Here is a 22412-nt window from a genome sequence, read left to right as displayed (position 1 = left end):
GAAAGAATCGAAAACGAGAGGGCACAGATTTAAAGATTTAAAGTAATTAGTAAAAGAAGCAAAAGTAATACGAGGAGAAACCTTTTCACGTAGCGTATGTTTGTTTTAATTCATTCACGGGATGTGGGCTTCACTGGCTGGACCAGCATTTATTGCCCATCCCTAGTTGCCCTTGAGAAAGTGGTGGTGAGCTGCCTTCTTCAACTGCTGCAGTCCTGGAGTGTAGGAACAACCACAGTGCTGTTAGGGAGGGAATTCTAGAGTTTTGACCCAGCGACAGTGAAGGAACGGTGATATATTTCCAAGTCAGGATGCTGAGTGACTTGAAGTGGAACTTCCAGGTGCTATTCCCATGTATCTGCTGCCCTTGTCCTTCTAATGGTAGTGGTTGTGAGTTTGGAAGGTGCTGTCACAGGAGCCTTGGTGAATTAAGACCATAAGACATAGGAGCAGAAATTAGGCCATTCGGCCCATCGAGTCTGCTCCGCCATTCAATCATGGCTGATAAGTTTCTCAACCCCATTCTCCCGCCTTCTCCACGTAACCTTTGATCCCCTTACCAATCAAGAACCTATCTATCTCAGTCTTAAATACACTCAATGACCTGGCTTCCACAGCCTTCTGTGGCAATGAATTCCATAGATTCACCACTCTCTGGCTAAAGAAGTTTCTCCTCATCTCTGTTCTAAAAGGTCTTCCCTTTACTCTGAGGCTGTGCCCTCGGGTCCTAGTCTCTCCTACTAATGGAAACATCTTCCCCACGTCCACTCTATCCAGGCCTTTCAATATTCTGTAAGTTTCAATCAGATTCCCCCCTCATCCTTCTAAAGTCCATCGAGTATAGACCCAGAGTCCTCAAACGTTCCTCATATGTTATTCCTGCAGTGCATCTTGTAGATGGTACACACTGCTGCTACTGTGCAGGGAGTGAATGTTTGTGGATGTGGTGCCAATCAAGCAGGCTGCTTTGTCCTGGACGGTGTCAAGCTTCTTGAGTGTTGTGGGAGCTGCACTCATCCAGGCAAGTGGGGAGTATTCCATTACACTCCTGACTTGTGCCTTATACATGGTGGACAGGCTTTGGGGAGTCAGGGGGTGAGTTACTCGCTGCAGGATTCCTAGCCTCTGGCCTGCTCTTGTAGCCATGGTATTTATATGGCTAGTCCAGTTCAGTTTCTGGTCAATGGTAACCCCCAGGATGTTAATAGTGGGGGATTCAGTGATGGTAATGCCATTGAATGTCAAGGGGCGATGGTTAGACTTTCTCTTGTTGGAGATGGTCATTGCCTGACACTTGTGTGGTGAGAATGTCACTTGCCACTTGTCAGCCCAAGCCTGGATATTGTCCAGGTCTTGCTGCATTTGGACATGGACTGCTTCAGTATCTGAGGAGTTGCAAATGGTGCTGAACATTGTGCAATCATCAACGAACATCCCTACTTCCGACCTTATGATGGAAGGAAGGTCATTGATGAAGCAGCTGAAGATGGTTGAGCCAAGGACACTACCCTGAGGAACTCCTGCAGTGATATCCTGGAGCAGAGATGACTGCCCTCCAACAACCACAACCATCTTCCTTTGTGTTAGATATGACTCCAACCAGTGGAGAGTTTTCCCCCTGATTCCCATTGACTCCAGTTTTGCTAGGGCTTCTTGATGCCACACTTGGTCAAATGCAGCCTTGATGTCAAGGGCAGTCACTCACACATCACCTCAGGAGTTCAGTTCTTTTGTCCATGTTTGAACCAAGGCTGTAATGAGGTCAGGAGCTGAGTGGCCCTGGCGGAACCCAAACTGGGCGTCAGTGAGCAGGTTATTGCTAAGCAAGTGCCGCTTAGTAGCACTGTTGATGACCCCTTCCATTACTTTACTGATGATGGAGAGTAGACTGATGGGGTGGAAATTGGCCAGGTTGGATTTGTCCTGCTTTTTGTGTACAGGACATACCTGGGCCATTTTCCACATAGCTGGGTAGATGCCAGTGATGTCGCTGTACCAGAACAGTTTGGCTAGGGGCGCAGTAAGTTCCGGAGCACAAATCTTTAGTACTATTGCCAGGATATTGTTAGGGCCCATTGCAGTGTCCAGTGCCTTCAGCCTTCAGTGGAGGCGATGGGGTCTGAGCCGTTGGCTGGAGAGCAGGCCTTCCTTTAGGGAAGTCCACTGAATTACGAGCCAATCAGGCAATTAACAAGCCTTCCATGGGATCTGGACCCGAGGTGAAGGAAGTCCCGCATGCCGAGAGCTGCCGGCCAATCCGAGACCAGTAACTGTTTTGCTCAGCAGCGCCATCAGGGAGCCAGTGGCTGCTGCCGGAATGACACCCACTGGAGGACTGGATCACGGGGCAACTCAGGCCAAAGGAAAGTGATGGCAGGAGGGGTTTCACGGGGTGAGAGTCATGGGGGAGGGGTTGAGGGTGGGTCAGGCAGCAAGGGCAGGGGTTTGGCTTTCAATGGCCCCCCCCCTTCCCCCCCCCGCAACTTCCTGATGCCGGTACCTTGATCAGGCACTGAGTGCCTTTGAATGAGGGAACCCCTCTCCCCACCCAGGAGATCACAAACAACCCGCATGTCATACTCCCCGTGTGGGTACAAGCCCGCTCGCTGGTTGGTGAATACCAGCGGCTGTGGGAGGAGGCCCTTAAGTGGGCCCACTTAAGGACCTCAATCGGTGACTGGGTGGGAAGGCAGTATATGGGCCTTCTGCCATGTACCTAATTGGGGTGGGGGTGGGATGGTGGTGGATTCCCTGCTCACCACCAATCCCCACTCACCCCCCACCAATCCCCACTCACCCCCCCACCAATCCCCACTCCCCCCCCACCAATTCCCACTCTCCCCCACCAATCCCCACTCCCCCCTCACCAATTCCCACTCCCCCCCCACCAATCCCCACTCACCCCGCCACCAATCCCTAATCTCCCCCACCAACCCCACTCTCCCCCACCAATTCCCACTCACCCCCCCACCAATCCCCACTCTCCCCCACCAACCCCACTCTCCCCCACCAATCCCCACTCAACCCCCCACCAATTCCCACTCCCCCCCCACCAACCCGCACTCCCCCCCCAATCCCCACTGCCCCCCAACCAATCCCCACTCCCCCCCCACCAATCCCCACTCCCCCCCCACCAATCCCCACTCCCCCCCCACCAATCCCCACTCCCCCCCACCAATCCCCACTCACCCCCACCAATCCCCACTCCCCCCCAACCAATCCCCACTGCCCCCCCACCAATCCCCACTCCCTCCCCACCAAACGCCACTGCCCCCCACCAATCCCCACTGCCCCCCCAATTCCCACTCCCCCCTCACCAATACCCACTCCCCCCCACCAATCCCCACTCCCCCCACCCCAATCCCCACTCCCCCCCACCAATCCCCACTGCCCCCCCAATCCCCACTCCTCCCCCACTAATACCCACTCCCCCCCACCAATCCCCACTCCCCCCCCACCAAAACCCACTCCCCCCACCAATACCCACTCCCCCCTCACCAATACCCACTCCCCCTCACCAAACCCCACTCCCCCACCACCAATCCCCACTCCCCCCAACCAATCCCCACTCCGCCCCCAACCAATCCCCACTCCCCCCTACCAATCCCCACTCCCCCCCCACCAATCCCCACTCCCCCACCCACCAATCCCCACTCCCCCCCAACCAATCCCCACCAATCCCCACTCCCCCCACCAATCCCCACTCCCCCCCCACCAATCCCCACTCCCCCACCCACCAATCCCCACTCCCCACCACCAATCCCCACTCCCCCCCCACCAATCCCCATTCACCCCCACCAATCCCCACTCCCCCACCCACCAATCCCCACTCCCCCACCCACCAATCCCCACTCCCCCCCCACCAATCCCCACTCCCCCACCCACCAATCCCCACTCCCCCCCCACCAATCCCCACTCCCCCACCCACCAATCCCCACTCCCCACCACCAACCCCCACCAATCCCCACTCCCCCCACCAATCCCCACTCCCCCCCCACCAATCCCCACTCCCCCACCCACCAATCCCCACTCCCCCCCCCACCAATCCCCACCAATCCCCACTCCCCCCACCAATCCCCACTCCCCCCCCACCAATCCCCACCAATCCCCACTCCCCCCACCAATCCCCACTCCCCCCCCCCACCAATCCCCACTCCCCCCCACCCACCAATCCCCACTCCCCCCAACCAATCCCCACTCCCCCCCACCAATCCCCACTCCCCCTACCCCCCACCAATCCCCACTCCCCCCCAACCAATCCCCACTTCCCCCCCCACCAATCCCCACTCCCCCCCCAACCAAACCCCACTAACCCCCACCAATCCCCACTCCCCACCCCCACCAATCCCGACTCCCCCCCCCACCACCCCCCGCGATTAAATGCCCTTCCTGCCTCCAAACTCGCTGGCGGGGAGAGCATAACATACCCGCCCAGAGTTCATTTTACTGGGCAATTTCTCAGAATCTGATTTATTTTAAAGGTCTTAATACAGTGGAAGGTTGAAGAAATAAAGGAGTTGCCGATAGATATATCTTTAATGGTGAGAGTGCAGGTAGGAAAGGTAATAAAATGTGCTAGCCGTGCCTCAGGGCTGCGGAGCTGACTGATCCTCCAGTGAGGTGGAGGCCGGAATTTTCGGCTTGGTGAGTGGGGGGGCGGGGCCCGCTCGCTATGGCATAAAATGATGCGCGGTGATGTCAAGCGTGCGCCCCGACGTTCAGTTTGGCGGGCTCACAGCCGACTTGGTTGCGCGCCCACCGAGTTGTCAAAGGCCTATTCAGACATTTCAACATCAATTAAAGTTATTAACTGAGCTGCCCGTCTAACCTGGCGTCGGGGGTGGGGAGGGGTCAGGTGAAGAGCCCAGGCGGCCTTCGCATTTTTCATGGAGCCTGATCCACGGGCGGGATGAGGTTTCATGAAGGGTTTATATATTAAACAAATGTTTTCATTGATGTTCCTCAGCATGTCCCAGCTCATGTGACACTGTCACGGGAGGGGACGCGTCTTAAAAACATTTTCTTTTCTTTCTTTTAATTTTTAAACCTTAAAGTTTATGCAAAAGAGCGCAGGCGCCGACTCAGGGAGCCCCCCCGCCCTCTCCACCCACTGCCCCCCCACGCACCCCCAACCCCCCCCCCTCCCCCCCAACCGCCCACACAGGGAGCGCTGAGCACTTCCAGGTGCATGTCACGTTGGGCGGGCCTTAATTGGTCCACCCACATAAAATGGCAGCTCGGACCCGATCGGGGGTACCGATCGGGTACGCGCCCACTCCTGCCCACCCCCCGCTCAACTCCCCCTGACGGTGGGGAAAGTTCTCCCTGGAATTTTGCCTTACGTCATGTGTGTATTGTCTGACAGGACAGAATTCCACTTTAAATATGACACTGCTGTTTCGCCACGCTACTTATAATGAATATTCCTTCTTCATGAAAGCTGTCGCGTCTCCTCATTCCAGCATGAAGCTTCCTTGGCATTTATGATCCCTGGATGATTAATGGACTTGGAGAGTTCACACTGTCTTGGTGTCTGTGTCAGGTTACTGTAAGTCTTATGATGCAGCTGAGGCTGTCTGTCATGATTACCTTCGTTGCTAGGAATGTCTGTGATCAAACCTTAAATTGCTGTAAATATCTTTTGTTACCTACTGGCTTATCAGTAATTGTTCAGTTAAATATTGTACCCTTTATTTGAAGGGACATCATTTTACATAATTTCTGCCAACAATTTTCTTCCTATATTTCCATTTTTGTGCAGAGACTTGTGGTAATCTGAGGTGTAATACACCTTTAAGAGAATGTGAGCAGATTGACCACGTGACTGTAAGACCCAGTAGCTGTGTAGCGTGGGTTACCATGTTGATGTTAGTCTAGAGTAGGGTCTGGTTGGAGAAGCACACACCATGTTAGTGCTCTGCTGTTTGTGTAAATAAATAGTATGTGCTTCATTTCACATTGGTCTCTGTGTCTGTAGTACATTATAATCGACTCACCAGCCGACAGATAAGCGTGCAACCGGTTCGAGAGCAAAGCGGCTCCATAGTAAAACATAACAACTGGCGATGAGACAAGACATGACCAGTTGATGACACCAAGGAAAGCCACAAAAACTCAACTGCAGTGAGTCAGCCGTGTCTTGCAGGCCGATTGTAAGTACAGCCCTCACCATAGTTGTCGAAGTTATCTCCCTCCAGGGCGCCACAATTTGGCTGCATCGAACCGTTTGCTCAGACCACCGATGACTGGTCACATTATATTGAACGCCTCGCATTTTTCTTTTCGGCCAACGAGATATCGGGGGAGGAGAAGAGGCGAGCGATCCTCTTATCGACATGTGGCAGTAAAACATACGGCCTAATTCCTAGCCTATCAGCACCCAACACCCCAGATTCCAAGAGCTTTGATGAGTCGGTGAATCTAGTGAAAGGCCATTTCCAACTGAAACCCTCGGTAACAACGCAGCGTTTTAAATTCAATGTGAGGTGTCACGCCCCTGGTGGGGGGGTGGGGGTGCAGAGCGGGAGTGGACCTCAACACTCGCTATTGTGTCCGCTCCACCATTTTACGTGGGTGGGCCAATTAAGGTCCGCCCAGCGTACTTCACGACTCCCGTGTAGAGCGGGAGTGGGCGGATGGCGGCGGGCGCGCTCAGGCCACTGGGTCCAATGGCGATCCAGCGGCCTGCATATAGGAAGGCCTGGCAGCCTCAGAAAGGCTGCTCGCAATGGCTGGGCGAAGGGCTCCACAGGGCGGCAATGAAGTTCATTCAAGGCCGGAGGGTAGGCCATCGGGGCAGGCCAGGCCGGAGGGTAGGGCAGGGGGACAGTGTGCCCCTCATTTCTTGGATGGCTGCCTTGCTGCCCTCATTGAGGAGGTGGCAGCATGGTGGGAGGAGGAGGCCCCCCCCCCCACCCCCACATGATGAAACGTGCCTGGGAGGAGGTGGCGGAGGTGGTGAGCTCCCGTGACATGGTGCGGCGCACCTGGATCCAGTGCCGCAAGCGCCTCTTGTTGTGCCCTGGCAGGGTGAGTACCATGTCAGCATTTAACCCAGCCGGTCGGCTTACCCCCCCACTGCTGCCCACTCCCCCAAGTCTGAGTGTAGTGACTGCGTTGAATCATTGACGGCATGTGTCCTTTGCTGGGTGGGCCAGCAGATACTGCCCATGCTGAGGTCAGCCTGAGAGGGTGATGAGGAGATGGGTTTTGCCCCCGCAGCATGTGCTACACTAAGTCCCACATGACTGGTTTGGGGGCCACCTGGAGGAGCTGCACCCGGGCGCAGTGCTTGAACTCCAGGACATATCCTAGTCAGGGTGCTGAGATGCTGGGAGGGGAGCTTCATGGTGGCGTGGCAACAAACCATCTGCTGCCCTCTGAGCTCCATGTGCTTGCGCCTCTTTGCTATGGAAGGATATACCGTGTGGTTCCTAATGTGATGTAGGCAGCATGTTAGTGCTCTGTTGTTTGTGTAAATAAATAGTATGTGTTTCATTTCATATTGGTCTCTGCATCTGCAGTATATTGTAATCAACTCACCTGCCGACAGATAAGTGTGCAACCGGTTTGTGAGCAAAGCGACCCCATAGTAAAACATAACAAGACTTGTGCATGGTTTGTGATCATTCTTTATTGCAAAATAAGGATTGACAAGTCTGACCATGGGATAAGAATTTTTCTTTTCAGTTATATTTCCTCTTGTTCTTTATTTTTGCTGAAGGCACAATAATATTAAGTATTAATTTATTCAATAGCTTCTGTTTTAAATCAGGTTGCTAAACTATACTGACCTAAACCAACCTAGAAATGGGATAACTTGATGGAAGCATAAAATATTCCAAGCCAATGAGATAGTACAACAGAGAGAGGTGTGCCTGAGTCATAGTGAATGTGAATCGTGCTATCACCGGCATTGGGAGATGGTAGTGTAGTGGCAATGTCACTAGACTAGTAATCCAGAGATATTGTTCTGGGGATATGAGTTCAAATCCCACCAAGGTAGTGGTTAGAATTTAGAACTAGTTTCACTAATGGTGAACCAGAAAACTCTCATTGATTGTTGTTAAAAAACCTAGTTCACTAATGCCCTTTAGAGAAGGAAATCTGCCATCCTTACCTGGTCTGGCTTACATGCAAACCCAGACCCACAGCAATGTAGTTGACTCTGAAATGACCTAGCAACCCACTCAGTTAAGGAACATTAAGGGGTGGGCAACAATTGCTGGCATTTCCAGTGATGCTTGCACCTTATGAAAGTTTAAAAAAAAAACTGCACCCATCTGTCTAAAAGCAGTTCAGACTTTAGCGGGTTAAACTGGGTTGCACAACGCCATTTGTCATGTGGCTTCTGAGGGCACCACAATGGCAAGCAGGAAGTGTGAATCCACGTTTTGAACAAGAAGTGTATCCCTGCCATATTGGGTAAGGACAAAAAGGTGTACTTTGCCTGCAACTGAAGCAGGCATTAGGGTATTCCTGTATGAATGGAGCATAACACCTGCTTCATTCCCCTGGCTGGAATGCTCCAAGGATGCAGTCCTGGCTGCTCTTGGGAAAACCAACTTCACACATCACATAAACAAAATAAGAAGTAACCACTTACCAAAATCTGGGGCTCCTCAAACCTCACCAATTGCACATGGTGTTTTAACACATGGGATGTGATATACGTGTACCTTTAATGGGCAGTACCTTAAACCGCTGTCCATCAAAACCCACCACGAGATACAATGTGATGTATAAACGCATGACTCTGCAGACAGAACATAGCAGCAGTTGTACAGATCAGTTGTGCCTACATAGCCTCCCAGGTAACTCTACCTGTATGTGGTCTTATCTTCATATAAAGAATTGTTTTACCAATCTTTGTTGCTTCATCAATGACCTTCCCTCCATCATAAGGTCAGAAGTGGGGATGTTCGCTCATGATTGCACAATGTTCAGCACCATTCATGACTCCTCAGATACTGAAGCAGTCCATGTCCAAATGCAGCAAGACCTGGACAATATCCAGGCTTGGGCTGACAAGTGGCAAGTAACATTCGTGCCACACAAGTGACAAGCAATGACCATCTCCAACAAAAGAGACTCCAACCATCACCCCTTGATGTTCAATGGCATTACCATCACTGAATCCCCCACTCTCAACATCCTGGGTTGTTACCATTGACCAGAAACTGACCTGGACTAGCCATATAAATACTGTGGCCACAAGATAAGGTCAGAGGCTAGGAACTGTGCGATGAGTAACCCACCTTCTGCCTCCCCAAAGCCTGACTACCATCTACATGGCACAAGTCAGGAGTGTGATGGGATACTCTCCACTTGCCTGGTGAGTGCAGCTCCCAGAACGCTCAAGAAGCTTGACACCATCCAGGACAAAGCAGCCCGCTAGATTGGCACCTCATCTGCAAACATTCACTCCCTCCCCCACCAACGCACAGTGGCAGCAGCGTGCATCTTTTACAAGATGCATTGCAGGAATTCACCAAGGCTCCTTCGACAGCACCTTCCAAACCCACGAATGCTACCATCTAGAAGGATAAGGGCAGCAGATACATGGGAACACCACCACCTGGAATTTCCCCTCCAAGCCACTCACCATCCCGACTTGGAAATATATCGCCGTTCCTTCACTGTTGCTGGGTCAAAATCCTGGAACTCCCTCCCTAACAGCACTGTGGGTGTACCTACACCACACGGACTGCAGTGGTTCAGGAAGGCAGCTCACCACCACCTCCTCAAGGGCAATTAGGGATGGGCAATAAATGCTGGCCCAGCCAGCGACACCCACATCCCATGAATGAATAAACAAAAAATTATTGGTATATTTGTGACAAACAGAAGAACACAACAATCCTGAAGTGAGGGGGGGAAAGCAAAAAATGGGGCCCTCCTGAATTTAACACACTTTGCCTTCAGCATTGCTTTCTCTTATGGTCAACAGGCTTAGAAAATTGGATGGACTATTGAGCTTCCAATGCAATCCACACAGAGCTAGTTAAAATTCTTGAATCACGTGAATAAAAGCTAGCTTTGGAAAACATCTTCTCTTGTAGAGTGCATGGTAACTTACAGGAAAAGGAAGATCTCAGTAATAGAAGACTGAAGACATTGGAATGGTGTAGCATATAGAATCGTGGGCACCTGCTTGTAGTCTTTTCCATTGGGGGTTAATGCTTTCCTACAGAAATAAAGGAGAGAGAAATCATCTGAGTGACTCACCTAAGAATGCTGAGGCACAGCTTTTGCTAATGAGCTGGCAATTATCAGAGGTTCAATGGATACTAAGGAGGCACCAGTTGATTAGAAACAGGCTGATGCGGTGCCCATATTTAAAAAGTGTGACAAAGCAAACACAGTCAATGACGGACCCATTAGCCTTGCATCTATTTCATTTAAAATAATAAAATTGAATATTAAGAGAAAACTTGAAGATCATTTGTGCAAGAAATTAAGAAAGACAGATATGCATTTATACAACGCCTTTCACAGCAGGACATTCCAAAGCACTTTGAAATGTAATCATTTTTGTAAAGTAAGAAATGTTGAGCACAGCAAGTTCCCACAAGCAGCAATGTCATGATGGTTAGATGTCATAATAATAGCACAGCAATAGCTTAGTGGTTTTGCAGTCAACATGGATTCAGAAAGGAAGTTCCTGTCTACCTAACCTCCTCATATCCCTGGAGGAGGGACAAACCACAGTGGACAGAGGTGTATCTCAAATTTAAAATAAAAGACATTTCATAAAACTGCTACAAGTGGTTATCAAACAAACTCAAGGTGTGGGGGGGTTCAGCAAAGGCGGGTTTTACGCCATTTTGTTCCAATCCCGCCTCATTATTCATGCATCCCGGGAAACGCGCCATTTCGCTGGTGGGCAGCCTCTGATTCGCCCGCCATGCCATCACCTCGCCGCTTCCTCATGCCGGGCGCCAGAGTTAAAGTGCAGTCACAGGTACACCTCTCCGTGCTTCCAACCCAGGACTGCTGCACAGAAGACATGGCCCCGAAAAGCACGAAGACTGCAACCCCCCCACCCCGATTCAGTGGCACATCCCTGGGACGCCTTTTGGATACCGTTAGAGACCACTGCAAAGTCATCTACCCCCGCTATGGCTACAGGAGACCCATCAGTGTCACCACTCTGGCTTAGGAGGCGGTTGCAGTGGTGGTCAGTGCCAACACTACACAGACGAGGTTGGCCATCCAGTGCAGAAAGAGGATGAATGATCTCATCTTCCTGAAAGGAGGGAAAGGTAAACTTGCATTTATAAAGCACCTTTCACAACTATCAGATGAGCCAAATCACATGACAGTTAATGGACTGCTTTTGATGCGTAGTCACTGTTGTAACCTAAGGACCACAGCAGCCAATTTGTGCACAGCAAGCTCCCACAAATAGCAATTTAATATTGACCAGATATATCAGTTACATTGAGCCGTGTACCTTTACATTACTATTACATGGTCATTCAGGATTTTAAAATTCTCATTCTTGTTTTCAAAACACTCCAAGGCCTCACCCTCCATATCATAGTAACAGTAACCTCCTTCACCTCTACAACCAAGGCCTCAGTGCTCTTACCATTCTGCCCCTTGCACATCCCTGATTTTAATCACTCCACCATTGATGGTTGTGCTTTCACTGCCTGGGCCCTAAGCTCTGGAATTCCCTCCCTACACTCTCTTCCTCTTTAACTGTCTTTCCTCCTTTAAGATACTTCTTAAATCCTACCTCATTGACCAAGCTTATGATCTGCAGTCCTAATTATCTCCTGATGTGGCTCAGTGTCAAATTTTGTCTGCTTCTGCTACTCTGAAGCACCTTGGGATGTTTTGGCACATTAAGGTGTTATATAAATGCAAGCTGCTGTTGTTAAAGGAGACACGTGCCCCTCTGGCAATCTAAAAGGGCCAAGTGACCTCCCCGCTGGCGTAGCACAAAGGAGAAATACCAGACAGCTTTACAAAGGACATACTCTGACGCAGGCAAATTCCTTTGCAGGGGGAATGATTATCTCCAGTCAACAGCTGGAAAGCTCACCAGTCAATGCAAAGAACCCAGAGAGACCGGCCAGAAATGTGTAGCAATCTATGGTGGACAGGTAAACCTTAGTTCTGCATTCATCTACTTTGATGACTAGCCTTTAACTCTTCGGTCTCACTGTTGAAAGAGTAGCTTTTGACAGCACTGCTCATTCTAATGACAGCGAGAGTGACCATTGACTCCGCAACTCAAAGATCTGCTCTGCAGAAAGCTGATTGACGTCAGGCTTCAAGGCGCCTGAATGTAGAGCTCTGGGCACCTGTCAGTGCCACATTCTCTCCCATCTTCACCATTAGGCGTCATCTTAAACTTCCTCACGGAGCAAAAAGGACTTGTTTTACCATTATTAAAATGTAGTCACTAGGTAGTACAGAACTTGAATCTTGCTGAAAAGAGAGTCATGTTGCTGAAGCTTTTCATCTGGCACTCATCAGGACAAACACAAGAATGCCAAATTTCAAACAGCCGCAACAATTTATACTATAGGACAAAAGGATGCCGATCAGAGTCGACTTGCCAACCAATCAGCACCCTTTCCCCCTGTAGTAGGAATGATTTTGAGCATTTGAAATTTGGCATTCTTGCATTTGTCCTGATGCAAGATGAGAAGCTTTGACTGTATGTTCAGCAACATTATTAACATACCTGAGGCAACGTAACTTAAAAGAGAGCTGTGCAAAGGAAAAGAGAAGTCTTGCATTCCTCTATTGCCTTTCATGACCAGCAGACATCCCAAAGCACTTTACAGCCAATGAAGTACTTTTTGAAGTGTAGTCATTGATGTAATATATGAAAATACAGCACAGCAAGCTCCCACAAACAACATTGTGATAATGAGCCAGATGATCTGTTTCCAGGATATTTATTGAGGGATAAATATTGATAATTCCCCTACTCTTGGTAGTACCATTGGATCCTTTACATCCACCCAAACAGGCAGACGGGGCCTTGATTTAATGTCTTATCTGGAAGATGGCACCTCCGACAATACAGCACTCCCTTAGTACAGTATCTGCCTTGACCCTAAGGGCTGGATTTTACCAGCTCTCTAGGAATGAGCTGAGAAGTGGGGGAGGGCCAGAAAATGGCAAGGGGTGGAATGTCCGTCGGTTTCCCTTCACCGCGGCATTCTGTCAGTGGTGGGGAAGGTGGAGGATGGCCCTCTGCCCAGAGGCCAATTGAGCCACCTAAGTGGCCAATTAAAGGCCTCTACTCACCACATTTCACAAGCAGTGAGTGGGCCCTCGGGCATGTGGGTGGATTATCTGGTGAATCCCGATGGGCTCCCTGCGGGCTTGAGGGGCCCCTCCTAAATGGGCACCCTGTAGACAATGGAGTGGCCCCATGAAGGCAATGGCCATTCCCACGGCAACAATTCTCCTCCTCTAAACCTGCCCCGCCACCCCGCCCACCGCCACCACTCCCCTTGTTCTGAAGGGATCATCCATGAAGCTACCCTGGGCCAGGTGCACTCCCATCAGTGGCCATTGCTCCCAGGGGCGCCACTGGGACTGAATAGCTGCCAGCCTTCCAATTGGTCAGCAGCTCTTTGAGATGGGCTCGAGTCCCTTAAAAGGTGCAGAAGCCCAACAGTGGCTCATTGCCCAAATGCTGGGCCTAAAGTGCGGCCAGCGGCTCCTCAAGCAGCCAAAGTGGTGTTACCCCCTGCTTTTTAGCCCGTCTTTGGGAACCCCACTGCCCTGACAAAATTCAGCCCGCCCAATTGGACTTGAACACACCACCTTGTGGCTCTAATTCTACCAGCTGAGTCACGGCTGACACAATATCCTACAAGTCTAGTGAAAAAACAGTTGAAACTGTGAAAAAACAACAAGTGTCGCATTTTAGTGATTGCTTCTTTCTAGTTTAATGGTTAGGTCTCTCTCCTCTCTTGGGGAAGCTTTCAGTGAGGCTTGCACTGATCAACAAAAATAATCTGATGGATGAAACCCTGAAGAGTTATATTTTTTCATCAGTGCCTCAATATTTAGTTATCTTATCATGACTTTGTTTAATATAGCTGAAAAGAGAGACATGTTGCTGAAGCTTTTCATCTGGCACTCATCCGGACAAACACAAGAATGTCAAATTTCAAACAATCACAACAATTTATACTACAGGAGAAAAGGGTGCTGATTGGTTGTTTAATAAAATTGGGCAAACAGATGTCATTTATCATATTTACAAAGGCAACATTCTATTTACATATTTCACAAATTGCCCATCTTATCAGGTGTGTAGTTTTCTTTTTTGGCCACAAACTGACAACCTCTTAAAATTCACGATCTCTTTTCCTGGCATGTTTCTCCAATCTGGAGGAAAGGCTGAAGAAGTACGAAACCCTGATTAAATATTTACAGGAACAGCGTGAAGAATGATTGACTCTACAGGTACAGACTGGCAGATCCAGGGAGCCACAGAGGTCTAAGCGAAGGGTAAAGGTCACAGTATTGAGTGCAGGTCCCAGCAGAATGTGCGTCCACCAAACTATTGTTCACTTAATTTAACTAAAGGGTAACAAATGCCTAATCAGTTTTAAATAAGGTCACACTTCAGACGTCAAATCACGCACTGCTCAGTAAAATCAACGGGGATGAATATGTTTTAAGGAAAATGCGTCTGACGACAAAATGTCCAACCAGCAAAAATAATGATTTCCTTTTTTAAAAAGCTCCATCATTTGTAGAGGTGTTTTTTTGCTTCACCGTGAGATTGCGGTTTTCTCCATTGCACTGAAAGGTTACAGGTTCAATTAACACCGAGGCCCACATCTCCCATTCTTCAGAGGCTGGTGAAGTGATTGCTGCTAATGTGGGCTGAGAGGAGGGGGGTCCCCATTTGTAAGCGCAGGACACATTACCATGGATATTGCCAAAAGAACACTCGTGGCTCAAGATTCTCAGCCACAGAGACAAACATTTCCTCAGAGATCACTGCCCTTTCTCTTTAATTCTCCTCCACCAGCACCTGAAGGAAAAAGTGCTATTTCTTAACTCATTCATGAGATGTGGACATCGTTGGCAGGGTCAGCATTTAACCCTAATTGCCCTTGAGGAGGTGGTGGTGAGCTGCCTTCTAGAGTAAAACTGGGTGGCTTGTGACAGACCTGAAATGCTAGCCTTACTTCTCTCTCCACCGACGCTGCCAGACCTACTTAGTGTTGCCAGCATTTTCAATTTCCAGCATCTGCACAACTTTGCCTTCGCAATGTTATTGAACAAGATGGGTTTATAAAATAAGCCAGTAATTTCGTGCTCACTATTACCAGATACTAGCTTTGAACTCCAGATTTAATTTAATGAACTGAATTTAAATTCCTCAGCCACTGTGGTGGGGTTTGAGCACAGTTCTACAAGATTGTTAGTCCAGCGCTCTGAGTTATTAGTCCAGTAACATATCCACTATGCTACCGCACAACAAAGAGTGTAGCTTTGAGGCAATACTGTGTCTCCAGGGTGGAGGAGGAGGACCAGAGTTCATGGGGGGAGCAATTTAACCCTAACTCACCAAGCATGGAACCCATGGGATTGGGTGAAACATTGATTCCAACTTTACTCTCCAACATATTAAAATCAGCTTTACACCTGATCCCAAAAGGCAGGTTAGATTAATACTGTCCCTATCATAATTCCGATAACTCAAATTGTTATGACAAATAACTTAACAGTTTGGGCCTTGACTTAGATATTCTCTAGGCACAATTGTGTCAGTCACTTTTTAAAAGTTAATAATCTCCCTTGAGATCATAAGACATCAAAGATGGGTCCCAGAAGTTACAGTGCATACATAAGAAGAGAAGCCATTGTAGGTGATTCTCTGGCTATGACTGGATAGGTAAGATGTGAACCAACCAAGTGCAGTCCCACCCAACTGGGCAACATTGGAGAGGCATTGGAGGAGGATGGTGTGGTCAACCACATCAAAGGTTGCAGACAGGTCAAGAAGGACGAGGAGAGAAAGTTTACCTTTGTCACAAAGGATGTCATTTGTGTCTTTGATATGAGCCATTCTTGGTATTTGAGGCAGGGTGGAAACCTGATTGGAGGGATTAAAACGGAGTTCTGGGAAAGCCGTGCATGGATTGGGGAGGGAAACAAGACATTCAAGGACTTTAGAGAGGAAAGGGACATTGGAGATGGGGTGATAGTTTGAAAGGAGGGTGGTTTTTTGAGAAGAGGGACAATACGTGAAGGGAGAGAACCACTAACAATGTCAGCCAACACGGGGACCAGGAAGGGTAGTTTGGTGGTCACTAGTTTAGTTGGAGTAGGGTGAAGGGAGGTGGGTTCCATGGACAAAATAAATTGGAGAAAGAAGCGTGAGGCATGGAGCATCATTAAAATATGAAGATGAGCCACTCACCTCCAGGGAGCTGGTCGGCTGTCTGCACCCCGCCCTGTCCTGCCGCCATTAAAAGTGGGAAGTGGGCGAGATTGAGGTGACTTGCGGAAGAGCTTTGAGGTTTTTAACATCCCACCTGACCCAAAGCCACATGTTTCTGGGGGTTAAAATTCCCCTCTGTGTCTCTGATGTCTAACTGCAGCACTCATTCCAGGTTAAACACACTGCTGAAAATTGGCAGGAGGGGTGCAAAGATTTATGAGGTGTTCCCCTTTGCGCCTTCAAGTGTTGGCGATGTGGATGGTTCATGGGATTTACATGGAGCTGGGGACTGCTCTAGTTCCAATGTTTATGCTGGTTGTCACTGAGCCAATTGGCTGTAGAATTCCTGAAGTTTATGGAGACATTAATAGCTTTGAAAGTTCACTTTTTCCTGCTGTTGAATATTCTCCACACTAAAATATAATTTAAAAAGAGACACGGAAGGAGAAACCAGCAAAAACCCCCTGGAGAAATAAATTCAATTGTTCAATCAGATAATTCGCTCATCTTGGTTATTTGTCGAATTGAACTCTATGCCTGGGCAGCACATTGCAGTAATTATAAAGTTTCGATGTTAGGATTTTGCAACGCTAATTCTTTCGGGTCATGCACTCATAGGCCTGAATTTAAGCCTCGTTGGGTGTGGGCGATCGACGGGCCCGGGAGAGGTCGGGAAACAGGCCCCTGACCGCAGCCAATTAACGGGCAGCCAGCGTGAAACGCGCACCGAGGATCTCAGTGCTGCCGGGATGGCGGAGGGGGGGCGGGAAGAGGCCGGGCGACGATCTCTCCGCGCGGACGCGGGTGTGCGCTTCCACTGAGCCTCCCAAAGGCAGACAGCTGCCTCAGGGAGCTGCAGACCTCCACAGAGTAAAATAAAGCGGAAAAAAGCTGCGGAAAAATGTCCACGTGGCACGATCAAGCGTCTGGAAGCAAAGCTCATAAAAAGTCTGTCCCCAGATGTTCCTTTTTATTTTATTTCCTAACGGAGATTTCAATCCCGCCCTTGGATGAGGTTTCATCAGAAATGTAAAGGCCGCCCGGCCGATTGGCCTGTCCGTCAACCATAAGGCTGGATGGGCCATGGAAAATCGATAACAATTGCACCGTTATTGGGCTTAATGCCCGCTAAACTGTCGGCAGGTGCTCTCCTGACTGCCGTGTGTGCGCCCGCTGAGCGAACTATTGCTCGGGTGCGCGATGGCGTCGGGACGCTCACCTGATGTCATCTCGCATGATTTTACGCCCGTTCGGGTCAGGCACACACCCACCTGCAGAACCTAAAATTCTGCCCATAGACTAGTACAGCACAGGAGGCAGCCTTTCATCCCATTGAGTCTCTGACAGCCCTTTCAAACAGTTCATCCCACTCCTCCACTCTGTCCCCATAACCCTGCAAAGTTTTCTCCTTCGAGTGTTTATCCAATTCCCCTTTTGAAGATGGCTAACGAATCTGTATCTACAAGCCTATCGGACAGTGCATTCCAAATCCTAAACAAAAACAGAAAGTGCTGGGAATACTCAGCAGAAGTTTATGCCCCCCAGCTTGGCGAGTTTGGTGGTGGTGGGCATTTAATCAGGCAGGAGAATTGCAGTGGGGACCCCACCACCTTCCCGCCCCCCACCCTGATTTAGTCTGTGGTTGGAAGGATCGTGGGCAGCTTTCCTGCCCTGCCTCCAATTGAGGCCCTTAAGCGGGCAACTAATGCCCACTTAAGGGCCTTATCATGCCACCGCTGGTATTAACCCAGTGGTGGGTGGGTGTTCACCAGGCTGGGAGCACGGCAAGCAAACCCGTGCAGGGTCACTTTCGGGATCCAGAGGGGTCCCTCTTTCAAAGGCACTCTATGCCTGATTGAGAGACCCAGCATGGGGAAGGGGGAAGGCCACTAAGAGCTGTCTCTTGTGTCTGTACCTGTCACTTTTTTCAAGGTACACATAAATCCCCTGACTTCTCCATTAACTCTTGGCCAATGGGGTGTAATTTTTTTTGATGAGTGAAGCCTGGATAGTTCGCAAATTCACTGAACTCATCACAGTTGAATGGGGTCCATTGTCACTTCTCATCATTCAAGGGCTTCCAAACAAGATGGAGATCTGGGATAGCTTTTGGATGACTGCTTTTGTTGAAGTTGATGGGAAGCTTTGAAAGTTTCTTGGTGACCTTCATGCGTTATACCAACAACGCATTCCCTCAATGATTGTGGAGTGACAATACAGTTGTTGTGTAACACAAGATCAGACGTGGTTGTAACAGTGAGTTCATTTCGAACATTGTGACGAATTTGTACTGTGTGAGCGATTTTGTTTGTAGATGCTCTTTCAAGAACATCTTTCCGGTTTTGTGATTCCGCTGCTGTCACACATGTTGCCTCATGTTTTGTTGCCACTTTCATGTCAGCTGGTTCCAGTGACTTTGGCATTGCATTTAGGCTTACATAGTGACTAGTAGGACTAACTGTTGGCAATGGCTGTCGCGTAAGGTAGTCCATTGGGTTGAACTTGGCTGGTTGATATTCAACATGGAACTTGTACTCTTGTAGTTTGAGTATCCAACGCTCTGTTCAAGTAGATGGTTTACTATTTGGATTGTTGAACAGTGATCTATGATTGGTTATGGCTTCAAACTCATTTCCATACAAATAGAGATGGAAATGTAAGATACCCCATGTGATTGAGACTGCTTCTCTCTCTGTTTGCAAATAACTTTGCTCCATGGCTGTTAGCAATCTGCTTGCCATTGCAAACATTGATGGCTTCCCTGCCTTGTCCTGCTGCATGAGAACCGCACCTAAGCCAACTGGGCGTGCGTCCATGGCTAGCTGGGTGGTATTCCCAGGGTTGAAACAGGCATTTGCTGGCAACTGTTGTTCAGCCTGGGGTACAGCCTATTTGTATGATGTAGTCCATTCCCACTTGGCGATCGCGTAGGGGGACAAATAGCATAGCAAGGTCAGGAATTAAGTGACTACAGTACATGGTGCATTCTAGCAGACTCCAGACTTCCTGAATGTTTGTAGGATTCACAGCATTTGCAATAGCTTCAACTTTCCGTGGATCAGGTGGTACCCCTTCACCGCTGAACACATGACCAAAGAATTTGACTCTGCTTTCATTGGACAAGCACTTGTTTTTTTCTTTCCCCAAGGTGAGGTTCGATTTTCTAAAATGTTGTAGGCAAGCATGTAGACATGCCTCAAGTTCACTTTCAGTGTGGCTGGCGATGAGAATGTCATCACTGATGTTCAGCATGCCTTCAAGTCCTTGAAGTGCAAACTGTATCTAGTGCTGAAGTACCTCAGCTGCCGAACTGACTCCAAAGTTGAGCTACTTGGATTGAAAGAGTCCAATGTGAGCGGGGAAGACTGTAGAATACCTCGACTCTTCTGCGAGCTGGATTTGATGGTCCCCTGCATTGACGTCAGTTTAGCAAAGTGTTTAACACCATTCACTTTCTATGTGCTGTCATCAACTGTTGCTGTCAAGTGCCTTCCTTTTGTATGGCTTGGTCTGGTGACTTCATATCAACTCAGATTCCAATCTGGTTCTTGGTCTTGGGGTTCTTGATAGGCTCATCCCCAACTTTCTCAATAATTTCAAAGTCAAGTACACACTTAAGTTCCTTCTCAGTCTGCTTCCTGACATAATATGGTATTCACCACCATTGTTGCGTGACTGGGGGCACATTGGAGTCTAGATGCAACTTTCATGTAAAACATTTCAGTTTACCGATATCACTGAAGCAATCAGCATACAATTCAAGAATATTACTGGTATGTATAGGGATCGCATATGTAGCAACAATCATGTGCAGACCTGTTGTTGTGTGGAAACTGATAAGTGTGTCATATTCTCAGGTAATGACATAAAACGCAGCCTTCATTCTGTTATCTTCGAATGAGATTGGCATTTCTAAAGTTCTGAGAATTTTCAGTGGTTTTGTCACTGTTGTAAGAGAACATTTTCCTATCGCTGGTTTCCAGAGAATGAGGTGTTCCTGAAGTTTGTAGTACATTTTGTCTCCCATGACACTGACAGATGCTCCTGTATCTATGAAAGCAGCCATGTCCGAGCAGCCAATGCTCACTGTCACACGTGGCTGTTTGCTGTGTCCGAAAGAGCATATTCAGCGTCATCCACCTCTACACTAGCTGCATTCCCTCGCTCTTTCGCTGTGCTACATGCATGTGGCTCCCTTCTGTTAGTATTGGTCTTAGTAGTTCATTTTGTTGATGAATGACTAATATGAACAAAGTGGTTGAGTTTTCTACAGGCTCTACACTGCTTACCAGCAGCAGGATAGCTTGCCCGATGTGGACAAGCAGCGCCACAGCGGAGCTGGGCAAGTCGCAACTCTGTTTGCGAGATTGCTATTGTTGCTTGGCAGGTAGTTTCCTGGTACGTGAGTGATGTATAGTGTTCACAGGAGTTGAATTTGGAGTGTGCTAGTTACTGTTGGCAGCCACAATTTCAGTAGCTCTGGATTCTGAAAGCGATAGTGATCTTGCTAACTCCAAAAGACCTGAAGGCACTCTAATCTTTCTCAAGTGCTTGTCAGCATAGTTTGACTCGAAAGACAACATTCAGCTATTTTTGTTTTGATTTCCTGTCCAACATGTTCAACATCACCAAAGTCACATTTGGTTGCTCGTTGCCTCGAGCACACGCAATATTGGCAAATTGTCCCATTTGCATCTTGATTAGTGCTTCCAAAGTTAATTGTTTTGTATATTGTATTTTGGACATAAAAAAAAAAGGTGGTTCGCGCATTTATAGCTGAGCGATAGTCATTTTGCTCAGGTATAAAGTGTCTCAAAAATATCTTCCAATTCTTCACCATAGTGGAGAGGTAAGGCGTTTTTCCTTTTGTCACCTGTCATTGCAAAACCTGTCATTGCAAAACCTGCCATTGCAGCTTCGAAATGTCACAGCCACTTTTGCCAACATTGGAATAAAGATGATGGCTCCGAATGCACATCAAAAGGTGGTAGACTGGACGTAGAAAATACCATTTTCATCAGCTATACAGTGATGAAACTTCACTTCCACTGAATAATGTGTAATGTTGTCTTTCAGCTTCATTGACAGGCTTCACGAGTCCTCCCACTACATCCCCCTCCCACTAGCAGATCAGTTGCACACAGCCCAGCCCTAGAGTGATTCTGGAGGGAGAACTGTGTGTGTGTGTGTGTGGCAGGGCCTTTAGGAGCCTCGTGCAAGCACTCTCCCACGCACACAGAGTCTTCCTCCATCACACTCATCTCTCTGTCTCGAGCATTTTCAATGCTGCCTGCTGGGACTCTCTGTCAGTTGTCTATCTGAGCTGAGCTGCATCTCCGCCCACCCACTGACCACACTCCCATGCAGCACCTGTGCCCGTCCAACACGAGGCTCCGCTCACTTTTGATTTGACAAACATGGTACTGGTGAAGTATGTCTTTAGCTCCTCCATCCTTTCCCCACCCCCAGTCACCCATGTCCTTTCTCCCATCACTGTCGAGCCTCCTGGCATCACCTTCCACCTCCCCACCATCATCGACAAAGCCGGGCCATTTCTTTCCAGGATGTCCAGGTGAACACGAATGTTCCCTACCATCCTGAGAATCCCACCCCCATCCACATTGACCTCCCCAACCTCCAGCTTCCCGCCCTCAGGGTCTGTGTCTGCCTCTGAGTCCCCACCAACCACCTTTGCCGTCCCTTCTACTGCTCCCAATGCACCCTCGCCTTCCCACTCTATCAGCTCCCTTTGCCCTCTTTCATTCTCACCATTCCCTCCTACCACGCTTACCCTCATTTCATTCCACAGGAAGCAGTCATTGACTCCACAGACCCCTCCCTTGTATGTTCACCTGGACATTACCCCCTTACTCCTTCCTCCACTCTACTCCTTCCTCCCCCAAGACTCCTTACCCACTCCGAATTCCTTCCCCTCTCCGAACTCCTTCCCTTACATCTTCCTCCCCCCTGACAC

At 48.9% G+C, this 22412-nt stretch overlaps 1 long non-coding RNA gene across 1 annotated transcript; it reads left to right on the top strand.

Moving 5' to 3' along the window:
- Window positions 1-2285: 2285 nt before the first annotated feature.
- LOC144673975 (uncharacterized) lies at window positions 2286-5953 on the top strand. The gene is made up of 2 exons (XR_013574453.1): window positions 2286-2392; window positions 5762-5953. It is a non-coding gene; the product is annotated as an uncharacterized LOC144673975 (long non-coding RNA).
- Window positions 5954-22412: the final 16459 nt, after the last annotated feature.

This window comes from Cetorhinus maximus, chromosome 3, assembly GCF_964194155.1.
Source record: "Cetorhinus maximus chromosome 3, sCetMax3.hap1.1, whole genome shotgun sequence".
NCBI lineage: Eukaryota > Metazoa > Chordata > Chondrichthyes > Lamniformes > Cetorhinidae > Cetorhinus > Cetorhinus maximus.
This window is presented reverse-complemented; position numbering and strand designations above follow the sequence as displayed.